Raw genomic sequence first — 15,930 nt, forward strand, 5'->3', positions numbered from 1 at the left:
AATGAGAAGCAAAAAAGAGCCGTCAGGTGCTAAAAAATAAACCTTAGACTCAAACGTTAGAACAGGCTTTTCCCCGCAGCACGCTGTGTAATAAATACTCACAAAGAAAACGGCGGCCGTTACAACCTATGTCTAAAAATGTATCGTTTCATGCATCAGTTAAAACACTCGACTCCAGGTACGCGACGCCCAGCTGGAAACACTTCACGCAAGTCGAGCTGCCCGACATTCACAGAATTTACAGAAAATGTTACATTTTTGTGATTTATATCGTTATCGGACGATAGATGTCTTAATATCGGGATATGAGATTTTGGTCATATCGCACAGCCCTAATTCAGACAATTTGAACAAAATAATATGTTGTTCCAAACTGATGTTGAACATTTTCTTATTTTCTGCGCTCCCCTTTTGAACAGCTCTCCTTCTTTTGCTGAATGTGCCAGTTTGGAATGGTTTCGATTTTGATTTTCACTGCACATATTATGCAAAACAACTTTTTTTGAGCCTCCCGTACAAAACCAGGTGAGAGGTTAGCTGTTCTGCTTTGACTGCACTCTACAGAGAAGAAAATGTGTGGTAGACATCAGCGAGTGCTGTGTTTTCTTTTTCCTTTTTGTTTTAGCAGCTGCTTTTGTAAAGGAAATATCTTTTTTGTTCAAACAGAAATAAAGAGTCACTTGGGAGGGAGGGCAGATAAGGGGTGGGGAATGGGGGGGAATTGGCTGGTATAAACACTGTGCCAGAACTGTTCTTCTGCAATTACTGTAAACTGACACTGAATCTACTAAAGTGTGTTCAGAGTCTTATTTTGCAAGTTGTTTTTAAAAAAGGCATTAGAGTGAAGTAAAAAAGTGGATTAATGCAGCACTAAAAAATAATTTACCCTATATTAGCAAAGCGTTTGGTAGAAATTGCATAGAATGGGATTGAAAAGTAGGTCCAGACATCTGTCTTAAATTATTATAAGAAATGGCAATGTGGATGCAAAATAGACAAGAACAATGAAAGTCTCTGGCAGCGAAGTATCTGATGCTCTAGTTGAAGGTATACCTTATCTTGCAGACAGTGTTTGAATGTTCTGGAATGTATCAGTGTTGTGTTAAATGGTGTACAGGTGGGGAGAGAATGTCACTCTTCAGGAAATGCCATGAAGCACTTACAGAGGTAGCATGAGGAATGTGGTCAAACTGTTGCTCAGACCAGCCATCCAGTTGTTGATGGGGGGAAGATGCACTTTAAACTAAAAACAGCAAGAAGCCCCCTCACGTGGATAAACCTTTGGACCAAAATTACTTTGTAATTTATTCTGTGTCTTCACACAACTTTGGAACACAGCAAAAGGGCATCGAGTAAGTAATCTTCAGTTTTTTAGTCGTCTTGTCTAAAACACTTTGGCTACAGACAAGTCAGTTGTTAGTCTGACCTCAAATCAAAGTCTCTTTAGAATGGGATTGATTACAAGTTGAAACACTGTAACCTCTCGATGGACAGACCTCACAATAACTTGCAAGGATGTATGAAAACATAATAAATGATACTTGATTGTTTTTCATGCAGGCTGGTCATTTAAAATAATCTGTGTATGAAACTTGTGATTGATACTGAGTATACAGCATGTAATTATTACTTTTTTTCCTTGCCAGAAGAAAGATGACAACTATGAAAGAGTTGAGCTGATATCTTTGACTGTTGCTTGGAAATACTGAAACTGTGTCATGCTGCTCATGCAAACATTTGTCTGCTAATGTTTGTGTGATCGACATGACCGTCATGCCGATCACACAAACATTAACATTTGTGTGATTGACATGACACAGTGCCATCATTTTTGATTCTGACAGCTCCTTTTCTGTTGAAACCAAATTTTTTTTTTGAATGTCTTTATCTTTAAATTTATCTAGACATGTTTTTTTTTCTGCAATCTCATGCTGATCATGCAAACAATTGCAGATCTATGCAGAAAATGGTGACATTGTGTCACGTTGATCACACAAACATTAGTAGACCTACATCCACTAACCTGTTACGTGATCAACGTGACACAGTGCCAACTTTTCACATATAGATTAGCTATTGTCTGAGTGATCAATGTGACACTGCCAAAAGAAAAGCAAACAGATAAGAACTGCGACAGAGATAAAGGTGAGGCGTGTTGGCATTCCAACAGAAAAGAAGCTCTAGTTAAGCTGCGGTAGGAGAAAGGTATATGCACAAAGTGGCCTCCAGCTGTGATCGATACTGCAGCCACGTTTCTTAGCCTATGATTCAGCAGATAATATGATCATACAGAGTGCAAACATGAAATCTTGTCTTATTAAGTTTATTAGAAGCACGTTTTTAGCGTGTGGCTCTCAAAGACCTTTGTTGAAATCATTGAGATGGCATATATATAGATGACTATATTTCGTAAACGAATATGTGACTGTGTGCTTGCACAACACATAATTGGAATGATGATAAAACACTGGGAAGTGGGGACAGAACTAAAGGGAATTGGATGATATAGAAAACGGGAAAAGAAGAAAAACCAAATGGACTTTTGTCTGAAGGCTATAGGTCGGAGTCTGTGATGAAGCATCCCAGTTGAACGCTCATACTAAGACAATTTTAAGGAAGTGGACTTAAAAACTCACTTTCTTTTTTCAGTAAATGGATTCAATGAGTCGTTTAGGCCAAATACAGGACAGTCAGTGTGTATGCTTGGTGCCTTCAACATTAAAACAAATCTTTAACTTCACTTTTTACAAGCTTGTCACACTGAGATTGTGTGTGAACCTTACCTTTTACCTTTGTTACTCTGACATGCTCCCTTGTTGTAGGATTTAGTTTTTCTTATAAGCTGTTGCATTTACTATCTCTCCAGGAAACTGCAGACTAGTTATAATATTGTCAGTCTGTGGGTTCCTGTTGGAAGGATTTTGAAACAATATAAAATTTAATTTACTATCTGGATACCTTGTTTGCTTTAGAGCTCCAAACACCCGGAAACTGGCAAACGTGAGCTTAAGATTGTCGGCGGGGGAAAAAAAACGGATGGCGTTGACAAGGCAACGGGAGCTCATTATCTCGTCGTCTATGCTGGTCCACGGTGCGCCATTGATGGGTGCCAGAGGAGAGTTTCGAGCAGACAGATGGGGTTGAACTCTGCATTTCATGCAAAAGACGATTGAGCGGGAATAACGGCGTCCACAGAAATGACATGTCGGTGTTGTAATCCTGGATTACCTGTCTGCCTTACTCTACTTCACTGTTCGTGTTGCACGTTCCACATTAGACAAGATGACAAACAGTGGCTAAGCCTCAGCTGCTGTGAGACTATTTGATCTGTATTGTGAAGATACAACATGGATGCATTTAAATTCCAGCTATCTAACACTCCTTACCTACATGTTTTCTACTGACCATTTTTTGAAATGATGTCTGGTGCAAGGACAGGTACGCCTGAAGGAGTTAAAGAAGAGTGGAAGGATGAGTTACATCTGGACCTATTTGAAATTACTGCTTGTCTGATTTCTTTTTTCTTACTTTCTTTTCTGTTGGAAGTGAACATACAGTACTCAGGATGCAAACCACCTGCTGCAAGTTATCTTCCAGGAGTGAGCTATTCAAGTTCTAAAAGATCAAGTGTTGGACTATTGCTAAAGCTTGCAGCAGAAATCTTGGTGCACAATACACCAGCTTCCTGAGCAAGAGACCTTCTGACCAATAAAAATTTGTTTTTGGTCAGGTCGACCAAAAAAATAAGGAGCATGTGAGCTCACATAGTGAGCATGAATTATTTACTACAGTTTAAGAGATTTTAAGTTAACAAAGGCTGTCAAATAAAGGTAGTTTTATGTGGTGTGTTCAAGAATTTCTTATTCCGTTTTTGGATATTTTCAGGCGTTCTTTTGAATTTTCACTGAGCTGAGAAATTGGTGCACACACCAACCAGGCTGACAGCTTTGGCTTCTGTTTTTGAGTTCTGGTGCATCTTCCATTCCAGCAATGGTTATGACAGCTGAAGCATCTAATTGGCATGGAGTTGTGGTCATAAAAGTTTTCCTTTATTCAGACTAAAAATGGTAAGTTTTGTGTTTCGAGCCTATTTGTTAGCATAATTATGTAGCTAATGATTATGATGCATATTACAGGAATTAGTTTTGTGTAAGGTCTGGAGGGAAACACCTGAATTGGGACAGTTTTCTGACTAATTATGTTCATGCTCACAGAGTTTTACCTTTGTGGGTGAAGATTGTGGAGGACTCTGGCCATATCACAGCCAGAGGAGCCTGCAAAGCAAAACCTCTAAAGAGTAACCCATGCCTTTGTTCAATTCCCATCCACAGTATTTTATTTCTAGAGTGTAACAACTTCTATTCTGAGAGTTTGAGAGCTGTTTACACTTCTGTCTCTCAGCAGCGAGGCTTTCTTTGCAGGATGTGTTCTGCTGCCAGTGTTTACCAAGGGATGCGCCTTGTTTGCAAGAAATGAGTGGGAGAAAGAGATTTAGTGTTTTTCCTGTTCTCGATTTGCATGATTTTGGTTGGAAGCACTGTGGCAGCCGGCAGAATCTTAGACACATTTAGTTGGCACAAATAATCACAGCTCTTAGTGCAGGCAGAGACTTGACATCTTGGATTCCTTCAATCCTTTCAATAAAGCTTGTGCATCATGTATATTATATCCAAACCCCTAAGATGATGAGTAGCTGTCCTTAGGGGTGAAAGAGCAAAGATGCTTGGAAAAAATAGTGATTATTAAAAGCTCTAATTGAATGTAACAAGCACATTTTATGCAAATATTGACCTGTAATGAACTTGACATCTTGCTGCAGTCTTTTTTCAGTCGCTTCCTTTGGGGGTCATAACAGCGAATTATTTGCTGCCATCTTACCTTATTCCTGCATCCTGCTCTTTCACACAAGCCCTGTGCTATTACGTGTATGAAGTCTTGCTGAATGGCCTTATGCAGCTTAGTTGCTTATTTTTATTCCTTTTTTTAATTTTGAAAACTACATATAACAAGAACCTCTTTTTATGTGTGTAATCCTGTTGAATTTATGCTTCTTTGAGTTTTACTAAATCACTGGAGCTGACAGTATAGTAACAATGTCACAGCTCGTACTGAGTCAGTTTTATTACTGTAGGTTAAAGGCTTTTAAAAAAGGGAAAGGAAAACACACACATACAATCTGAGTTTTCTTATGTTCCATTTTATATATATGTTGTCTGATTTCTGGGGGTTTTTTGAATTTTTTTTTTTGAGTTCTTCATAATGATCTGTGTGATGTTTGCACAATCCATAAGTGCTCATATCAGACTTGGGCAGAAGAGCATCTCAAGGGACATTTGCCTGTTGTTACTTCAGTTGTTTAAAGCAGTAGGCAGTAAATTTAAAAAACAAAAGAATAAAAGAAAAATGCTCAAAAAGGAAACATTGGTCTTTAGTTTTTTTGTGAATAAAGGATTAGGACAATGTAATTAAAAGGTTCAGAGTTCAGTAGGGTGGAGAAGCAAATCGATTGCATTTGAAAGTAAAAGAGTCAACTATTGTCTTTTAGATGGGAAGAAAACTTTGAGAAAACGGAAAGGATCAATGTTTTCTCTCTGTCAACATATACGGCTATATGGTGACTCATCTCATGTTATTGCTATTTCTTTGTCAGCTCACATGACATTTACTTTTGAGATTTTTCCCATTTAGTTGTCAAAGTTAATGAAAGGATGGAGAGATAAAGCAAATATAACACATCAACAAAGCAGAGCACAAACGCATACTGTTGTGTGCACTGTACAGCCAATAACACAGAGTTTCACTAAGGCAAATCAGATATGAATAGACATTCATACTTCCGAACTGATGCCTCACTTGCTGTGGGAGGGAGACAATTGATGTAATTGTGAAGAGGAATGGTGACAAGATGTAAAAACAAAGGCACTCTGTCACAAACACACACACAGACAGTTTTGTGTATATTAAAGCTCAGAGAAATGTATTTGTGCCTGCAGAGGAAAGTATTTGTATTCTTGTTTGCATAAAAATGAGTTGAGGCATTTATAGCAGGGCAGCTGAAGAAAAAGCGCCTTTCAGTATAATATGCTCTTTAATAAAGACACAGGTTGGCAGATTGGGAGTGTCAGTGCATGTGGCATACAGCCTCTTCAAGTGATTTATGAGCACACTGCTAGGCTATTACATTATGGGCCCGAGTCCTATTCAGTGAGGGTGATAAGAGCAGCCCACCTCTGTTGAAACACTGCAGGTACAAGCGTTTTGTTTTAGTGGAATATCACTAGTTTTTGATAAAGGAATTAAGTATGAGGAGAATCTAATCATGTTGTCTGTGCTGCAGCTGTATCTCATCCATTAAGTTAGAGTTTGTGCTTTTGTCCTTCAGAGTTTGCAGAGCATGTTCGAGGGAAGATTGCTCGGAATTGTTTGCGTCTTCATTGAATTTCAAATTGAAGATCTCTTTTTAGTGTGTAAACAATGTCATGCATCAGTTATACTTGCATGAAAAAAATGGCAAAAAGCACATTTTCTAACCTCTAGAGGACTGGTTTCATTTATTCTGGAGAAATTTCTTTAACTCATAAGAACAGTGAGGAAAACATGCAAGTCTGCAGTTTCTTGCTGCTCTGTGTGGCTTTGGATTTGGCCCCGCGTTCGCAGAGGGAGAAAGGTGAGAGGCCGGCACGGCGAGGTCAGAGTTGACGCCGCAGTCGAAAGGCCAGTTGTCAACCTCCGGCGGAGAGAAAAACAACGGGGCATCAGCTAGAGTGGTTTAGAAAAAGGACGAGTCAGGGTCGCTTTCAATTAGCACAGCATGTTGTCATGGCAGTGAGCCACCGAGGCAGCGAGAAGGAGGTGAGAGGTAGCTTTGGGCTTATGGAAAGAAGAAAAGGAAAGCAGCTACAAACCAAGATTGACAGAACTAAACATGGAAAGACATGCACTGAGGCAGTTGTTCTAAAGAATGGATAAGAAAGAGCTTCCTCTATGGCTTGTGGTGTTACAGGTTCCTAACCCAGAGGCCTGACTGTAACAAAGTCTGTAACCTTTGCTTGCTCAATCCCTGTGTGGCTTCAGTTTTTCTTTTTTCTTTTTTTGTCCCGCTCCAAACAAAGATGTAAGTACATCCTGGCAGCGATGACACAGTAAAGATGGTAAATAACATGTCAAGAGTTCTGAAGGTGGCTTAAGTTCAAAAGACTATTCATGCAGGGTTTCTGCATTGTGCATGAATTTGTTGGTTGTATTGTCCTTTGGGATGATGTGTCAACAGATTTCAGTTATGGTAGTCTAACAAAGCTCCGTCTTTAGACATTTGTTGCTATAGCAGTGGAGTCAAGCATAAATGAACTTTGTCAGATATGAGGAACTGTCTCAGAACTGCCTCCCAGCAGGATGGAGGAGTGGAATAATTAATAGGTCTAATATTCCACTTCATCCTGACAGCTTCTCGAGAACTCATGTGTGACAAGAAAGAGTAAAGACCCATCTCGCTGTCAAACAGGCTGATAAAGATGAGTCTTTTTATGATTCATGACATGAGATAAGAAGCACAAAAAAGCAAGCCCTGTGTTGGCGAAGTGCTTCACTGGCAGTCCAGCTCTGATGTCGATGACATTATGTCAGATTTGTGAGATGGATATGGACGACAGATTTCACTGTGGTACAGGCTTTCCTTGTAATTTTGCAGTTGGGCCAAATGCATGTTTTCGACAGGCTTCTAGAGAATAAATCATTTTTTTCTTGTCATTTTTTTCCTTTAAAATCAAAAGTGGCACAGTTATTGCACTGAACGTAGCAATGCATGCTGGGACTGTTCTCCCATGAGGTTTGTGAAAACCAGCAGAGCACGATATGGCTCTCCATGGTCTGTTGGTGTAGAGGCAAGCCGAAACAAATAATACAGCTCCCTATTTGGAAGGCATTATTCCCACAGAAGTGTGAGGCTATTTATGTTGAGTGTGGGCGTGTATAATGAGTGTGGCCATACCAATGTGCCAATTAGTCTCATACATGCATGCCTGCTTTGCCACTTGTTGGGAATTAAGATGTGATTTTGACAGAAATAACTGCAGCTGTGATGTCGATCGTGGGCTTGGATTATGTGAATTTTTTAAGCCTGATGCCTGCTTTAATGAAGAATTGTTTTCCAATAAATTTTAATATTTGGATTAAAGTGCTTCAGAAAGACTTTGTGACTGCGTGAGACATTCGGACGCTGTTAATTGAAAGCAAGGATAATTATTATTAAGAATAACATCTTCCCACAGTCTGCCAGATAGGTCCTGATCAATTTTACAATAAATATGCCCTCAAACAAAAATGCATCACATTCATCATGTGGAGGTTACACTGTGACACTAAATATCATGAAATTGAGTTTTACTTTGGTTTTGCCCACATTTTGGACTCCATTTCAGTCCAAAGTGACTTAGGGCAGAAATCACTGTTGTGAATTTAACTTAATGCCGTGCGGAAGAAAAGATGGCGGTAAATATATTTGCCTAATCATTTAGTGACTTTACCACTCACACTACACAATGTGTGTAACACAACTCAAGGCTTTGATGTGAGTTTTATTAGTTTTATCTCTAAAGGACAGTTGGGAGATTAAGTGTAACTTAATCTCTCCAAACCTCTGTGCCTGTTGGCAAATGGCAGTTTTCTGCAACAGTAGCATTACCCTCATTACATGAAAACTGGATAGAAGTTGGCCTTATCATGTTGTGTTTTCCAGATAGCAATAGCTAACAAGACACAAATGTGGGAATAAGAGGAAGGCAATGGCCTCGAATCAAAGCAACAAATAATACTGCTGTCGACTTGAGTTAGTACTACGAGCACTGCAGGTGAGTTGCTCCTTTGGCATGGACAGGTGCGTTTGAGAGAGAGGCCTGCAGAGAACTGAGCAATTTATTAGACATTTTTAAACCAATCGGTGGGTTGGCTCTTGATTGATCTCTTGTTTATTGCACAGACTCAGGGTATTCTTTCCTTAATTTAATACTGAACTGAGAGGAGAAGCCCGATTTTTAATCTGAAGAGCCACTTTTCCTCACACTGTATGTATATTTTTCAGCCATCCTGGCCCCAATAGCATCACACTTGTCAGGACTCCAGTCTATTACTTTCTCCTCCTTTTCTAAAAGACAGCAATTAATCTAATTAGTAATCAATCAGCCTTTAGGCCTCCCGCCTCCTCTGTGCTAATGGAGGATATGACAGGCCCGGACCTTGCATTATTAATACCACCATTCCTGTACCCCTAGACCCCCACCGAACGCCCACTGCCAGGGGGCCATTGATCACTACCATAACCAAGTGAGCACTGCAAGGACTGCAGGGAAGTTTCCAGCGTAGTGGGATTGTAGACGGGAATGTGGTGTGTCGTCGTGTGGTGTGTCGCAGTGAAATCCGTTCAGTGGGATTTAGCATAATTTCGGTAACGGAAAGATTTCGCCAACTTTGCTCACGGGAGACTGACTAGATGCAAAACTTCTAAAAATGAAATATTTGCTTGCTGGTGCATTGAGTCTGTGGAGAAGCTCATGGTGCACATTTGAAGGAGAAGAGGGATTGTATGAGTGGTGTTAATGGGAATGTTGTGCTCTGAAAAGCTCATTTGGTAAATGGGGCTCACCTCAAAACTATTATGGCAGGATAAGGGGGCCTCTCTGCGGGACTATTTCTAGAAAATGAGATTAGAAATTATAGAACGCCGCTAATGCCGGGGCACCGTGATCGCAGTGTGGCAATAAAACAATCACGGCAACATTATCCTTCATCTCCCATGCGCTATATGAGCACCCAGTCTAATAGACCCAGCAGCTGAAGTTATGGAGCCTGGTAGCAGCCCCACCAGCTGATCTCATTCACTCTAATCAATACTGGAACCTACTCTGCCTAGACTGGGTGGGAAAACAGCTGCGCAGAACAACAAAACTTCACCCTGTGTCCTCTTTAACTGAATCTGCTGATCCTAATTTATCTAACCTCTGTGCCAGTGGCTGTTAATCATGTTGGTCATCCAGACTACAGGTTGTTTTTGAGAACGACAAGTTGAGGCTTGTGTGACATGGATGTTTTTGAGAATATCCCTTTTGTTTGAGATGAAGCCCTACCCTTAAAATCATTAGTCAGTTTAAAGCTGAAATGACAACTTTATTATTATTATTATTACTGTATAAATGGGGTAAATGTGGGCTTTGTGGTTGGACAAATCAAGTAATTTTAACATAATTTGTATTAGTTTTAGCTTTTTTTGAAATAAAGTTGCACATTAAACAGAAAAATTAAGCAGGTGATCAGTGCAACTAGATAACAGTGTGATTCTCTTAGGTAGGTGTATTAAAGGTGTTTTGGATAACTAACACCTTATTTTAAACATATTTCTTTCATTTGTCACCTTTCTGCATGCACAGTATGTGTTGGGGGAAAATAATCATTATTATTGTTGCTTAATATTTTTGATGGAGATGATTTTTGACAAAAAAGACAGCTGCAGCCTGTCCACAATATGACTGATGGGTGGGAGGCTGGAAGGGAGTGGTCAGAGGTTCTTTTTGTTCTCTTTAAAGCTGACATCATTCTTTACTTCAACAGGCCACTTCCCGTGACTAAAACAGAGTGTCATTTGGCGTAGTGGCCATAACATTTAAACTAACCAGCCATGTGTTTAGAGTATAACACGGCCTCCTGCCTTTACACCACACAGGTTAAGTCACCACAAACCAGCGTGCCAAAGCTGTCACACCACTCTGCTTAATTTGCGGAAGGCTGGGGTTGTTAAGTATTTACAAGCCTTCAGTGGCTTTATGAATCTATGATGGGAGTGAGCATTGGTGTTGAGCTCACAGCAGCTGCAGTCGGCTGCCTCATTCGGGAGGGATTGGGAAAGCAATGCAGCTCATCTGCTGCGCTGTGTGAGTGAGTCAGTGGACAGGCTTTATCCGTGGCTAAGGATTTGAGGACTCACTGTGCGGTCACAACCTCCCCCCCCCCCCCTTTTTTTTTTTTTTTACTCGAGTGCCATCTGTATGTAGGTTTATATAGATTAAGAAGTCATTTTCTTAGGAGGTAAGCTCAGTTACGGGAATTCGTGCACTTTCCATTAGTCATCGCTGGTTATCTGAGATGACTTTTTGTGTGTGTGTGTGGAGAGCTGAATTTGGGATAATGGATTTACAAGGAAGTTCATCTGTCATGAATTCTCTTCAGTGCGATTGTGGTTTTGCTATGGGGAGGTTGGGTAAAGAATGACTGTGCAGTTGGAGAGATGAACTAACTACAGAGCAGCACTGGTTTAAACCCCCAGCTGTGTTGCATGAATGAGTCTCTTGAGAACAGAGAGGGGCTTCAGGCGAATGAAGAAAGTTTCAAAGTTCTGACAAGTCTAGATAGATGTGAAAAAGCTCCCAGCAAACATGACAAATAGTAAAGCTCCTAAATATCTGCTACAAAGTAGGGAAAAAACAAACTTATTTGCATGGTTAATGCTGGGGTAACAAGGTTATGCAGATCAGAAATAAAGTGCGGGTGTGTTAGGTTCAGCTGTATTTTTATACCATCGTTGCTCCGTTTTATTATTTTGCAGCTAATATTTGGAGGTGCATCAGTCCTGTTGTTCTACATAGTCTTACCTCCATATTGTATGTTACAAAACCAAGTTTTGGATGAAGTTCCCACACAGTTTACCATAAGCGTGGGCACGTTTAAAACCACAAGGTGCATTTGGTCCACAATTTGTGTATATATGCAGAGAGTGTGGGCAGAGGTTTGTGGATTCGTGCTGAATAATCATGAATTTGTCTTTTTGTTTTTTTAAATGGTATACATACTTTGATATTGTTTGTTTTATAACACAGTGAATGCACACTCATAAATCATAAAATTGAAAGAGGGAATGAAAATACAGGACAGGGAAAGAGCAATGTGGTCTATAAGCAACATGAAGCTGCTTGCCTATACCAGCACATCTGCTTCCATTTCTGCTTGTGTTGGTTGTGATGTTATGACAGCAGAGGGACTGAGGAGTTTACACTGAGAGGACATAGAGCCCCTCTCTGTGGGATCTCTTTGGGTCAGTGGCCCCGTTTAAGGAACCCCAGAGGTTTTTCAGCAGTGTGTTTGCAGTGCAGCTGTCTTTATTCTGCTTTACATTCTCATTTTTTTTCTCTGTTTGCTTTCAGAGGAAGTTCACTGAAGATTGAACGTTTTTTGAATGGAAGACCTCAAAGAGACTTTTAATCCTTGAAGGCCCTGCAAACACCTTATCTTCATAACCCCTTCTGCACACGGCTGCCGAGGTCCTTCCCCGAGAGACGAAGGGGGAGCAGAGATTGGTGGATTGTTGGATGTGACAAACACCTTTGTAAGTTCAGTTTTAGCTTCCTCTTGATTAAAGTTTTCCTTTTTTGGGTTAAGGAATTCCCAATCTGTAATCAGGATAATATCTCAGGATATTTCCAGCATTGTACTTGAGTAAGGGCTCCTGGACACCTGATTTCACTCCTTTGCATTTTGCTGTGTTCAATATTTAAGATTTAATAAGCAATCAAAACTGTTCATGAGGTTTACCCAAAAGTACATTGATTGATTGAAAGTGCAGCCTGATGGCACCATTAGAAACGACCAGCTTCCATCAGATTGAATATAAGAATTTGATTTCCATGCTAAATTTTGAATTCAGCAGTGCAGGACAAATCAGAAGTTTGCCTTGAATGCCTTTATGATCTGTAGAGCATGCAGCATCGTCTGCCCTTAGACACGTCATTGAGAGAAGCCAAACATTTACCAGAAAAAATGGAGGTAATGGTTGCAGAAACGCAGGTGATGACGTTTTAAGCATACAACATAAATGCATCAAATTAACCATGACCAGGCTTTACATTGCATTCCTCTAAAATGTCTGCGCATGCTGTAAACTCTTTCAGAAGCATAATTTCACACAATTTTGTGTATTGCCGATAAATGTGCGAAATGATGACATGTTTGTCTGCCATGAATTTGTGTGCATAAAGTTCATACCCTGTGAGGCTCAGATTGGCCATAGTAATAAGAGAAAACCATTTGGCAGTTAAGAGCTTGATTGTATGAGGCAGTGCAGGTCATGATTTCATTTTGTGTTTTTCCAAAAGCAAAACGACTCGAGGGCTTTCAAGCAAAGCTCTGCCTCACAGAAACAGGTAGACAAATAAACGTGTAAAAATCGTTTGTAACTCGAACACATTGTTTTCCTGGGGTTGGCAGAGGCTTTGTCCCCACGAGCTGTTATTTACGATGATCTGACACTGTGAATGCTCATGTTGGACTCTTGATCTCTTTATTCATACCACCTTTCAAAGCTCTACTGTTGTGTGATCCCTCTTTTGGCTGGCTCTGCATATGTGCAGCACGGGACAATTGTAGAGTGTTGCGCGTCAGTCAGAATGAATAGGAGCCCACCGCTCTTGCGTTGCGCTGTGCTGACAGCAGGGAAACAATACATGATAGCTTGGTTAGAAGGTTGAGTTTGTAGGAATTAGGTTGTTGGTGTTGAACCGGATCACTGGCATCATGGTGGCATGAGGGGCCCCGATGTGGACACCCATTTTCTGCCTGTCATTATTGATGACACAAAGACGTATCAAAAAGGGTGAAATGGGACAGAACAGCAGTCAGTGCGGGTGCAAAGGCGTGAAACATGATCAGACCACTCTGTTGAATAGCGGTATTATCGTGCCAAAAATGTGAGCGAGAGAGAGGGAGAGATGGGGGCAGAAAGAGAGTGACTGGCATTGCTTTCATATCTTGTCACCTACTCACTCCACAGTGCTGGCGCTGTGAAGCATAGTTTGATGCATAGTTAAGATGTATGAACATTTGTTCATGGCCCACATGGTTTTGCAAGAAAAACAAAAAAAGAGTCTTTGCATGCCAAACCATAACAGCCGAAAGCTGCAGGCAAATCCTGCCCTCTGTCTTAATTTGTACAACTTTACAAGCAGGGCACTGAGCTAAATTTTCGAACCTGCGTGATATGAATAAAAATCACAGAGGGGTTAACATTTTAGAATTGTTGTCTATTTTTTTCCAATTTATTCAGATAACAGATTAACATTCTTTTCCACCCCATCACTTCTCTGCATGACCCTAGTTTTAGCACCTGTCTTTTCAGCTACAAATAAGGAAAGCTGTCTCTAAATCAGTAACACACTGAGAATGCAGCTGTCTCAGTTTCCTCCTTTTTATTTTAAAATTAAATTGTGGATTTTTTTTTTTAGTTTGTTTTTGCCTTTTCCTAAAAACTCATATGGTTAGGGAGAAGATGTGACATACGTGCTGGCCCACATTTTAGCCCAGGGTGTTGCAATGTGGTTTGTATTGGAGTCACCAGGATGCCCCCCGTGTATATTTCTTTGACTTTGCCCTCTGATAAACTTCAGTTGACCTCTCTCACTGCATGTCTCGAGGGCTTGAGTCTTTGTCAGTGCCCTAATTTTCTCCTCCTTACCCTTTTTCCCATCTTCATTCCTGACTTGCGCTCTTGTTCACTGTTAAATGAAGGCATGGCCACACTTGGATGTGCTGTGACAAATTGGCACACAGGAGGCAGATGGTGATGGGGAGGAGACTGGTTGTCATGCCATTTGCTGTAACGACATGAATTGATCTCTGTGCCACAGAGCAGCCAAACATGCTTCACTTGTGTAATCCTGACTTTGGTTAGCGCATACGTGCATGCACACACCCGTATGCCTGCACACACACCCCAAGAAAACTCTGTTCCACATGCCACACTACACCAGCCTTCCGTCCCCATTAGTATCAATGATGTGTGCAGTGGAGGCGCTCGCTAACTGTCATAGGCTCTTTGCTTGGATCCGCTCAGAGAGGCAAAGGGATGCTCAGGGATTTTGACAGAGAGACAGAGCTCAGACTAATGGTAGGCCGGTGAGAGTCGGGGAGCCCTAAAAAAGAGCCTACGATAGGCATAGCTTTGCCGGTGTACTGTACGTGTCAGCCAGCTGTTCTATTTACAGAGCTGCTGTCTTAACAATGTTTGCCCATGAGGCTTTGGTGCAACTCAACTAAAATCCCCATGGGTGTTTTTTATTGCAGCATGACTTCTGGTAAAATGATAGTTTTCCTGACAGGACTGGCATTGCTCATTAGGCTATCCAAGGGATATTAAATTTGTTCCCCAATTGGGTTTTCTTTGTAGCTGCATTAAAATATACTCATCTTAGCTTAAATTATGTGTGGATACACAAGAGAATATCTGTGTAGAATCAGTGTAAAATTAAAAAATGAAGCAAACTTACTTTATAATGTTGACACTCTTGACCATTGAGCAAAAAGGTAAAGGGTCAAGGACAGGTTAACAGTTAAACTACTAAAATTCTTTAGAGTGGAGATGGCACAGATACCATCAGACAGAAAGACAGTGCGACATGTCTTATATTAGTGTAAGACTGATGAAATGCCCAACGAACCAGTGTTTGATTGGGAAACTGCAGAGAACTGAGAAAGGTTAATGGATTGTGGTCTGTAAAAATCACAACAAGTACTGAATTCACGTACATGCCAAAACACTATAAAGGCCAGATCAATGACAGGATTTCCTGAAGCAGCGGTTCAGAAAATCAAATTTACTGACGAACTTTTCTGCCCCTACCTGATCGATACAATCTTCAATACACGGTAGAGGGTAGGAGTAGAAGTCTGTACAAAGTCTGTACAAAGTCTTGGCATGTTGTCAGACTTGGACAAACATAGCAATGCCCAGCTAGAACTGGAACGTCAAGATATTTTCGTTGGACAGGATAAACCCAGTAAAAATATGTGATTGGATTTTAAGTCTTTACATCTATGTTATGTTCCCTCAGCTGACTCTTATATGGCTTCAGTAGATTTACATGACAAAGCTGCTTAGAAGCAGTATGATCAGATAAT

The 15,930-nt window shown here is 40.6% G+C and overlaps 1 protein-coding gene across 5 annotated transcripts in view; it reads left to right on the forward strand.

The window, feature by feature from the left end:
- The window catches only part of sema6cb (semaphorin 6Cb), a 149,045-nt gene that overhangs the window by 50,911 nt on the left and 82,204 nt on the right, over positions 1–15,930 (forward strand). For all 5 annotated transcript variants that reach the window (XM_005455151.4, XM_005455148.4, XM_003450302.5 and 2 more), the window contains one exon: positions 12,186–12,367. The gene's annotated coding sequence lies outside the window, so the exon portion shown is untranslated. The remainder of the gene's footprint in view (positions 1–12,185; positions 12,368–15,930) is intronic.

The sequence above is a fragment of the Oreochromis niloticus genome, linkage group LG11 (assembly GCF_001858045.2).
Source record: "Oreochromis niloticus isolate F11D_XX linkage group LG11, O_niloticus_UMD_NMBU, whole genome shotgun sequence".
Classification (NCBI taxonomy): Eukaryota; Metazoa; Chordata; class Actinopteri; order Cichliformes; family Cichlidae; genus Oreochromis; species Oreochromis niloticus.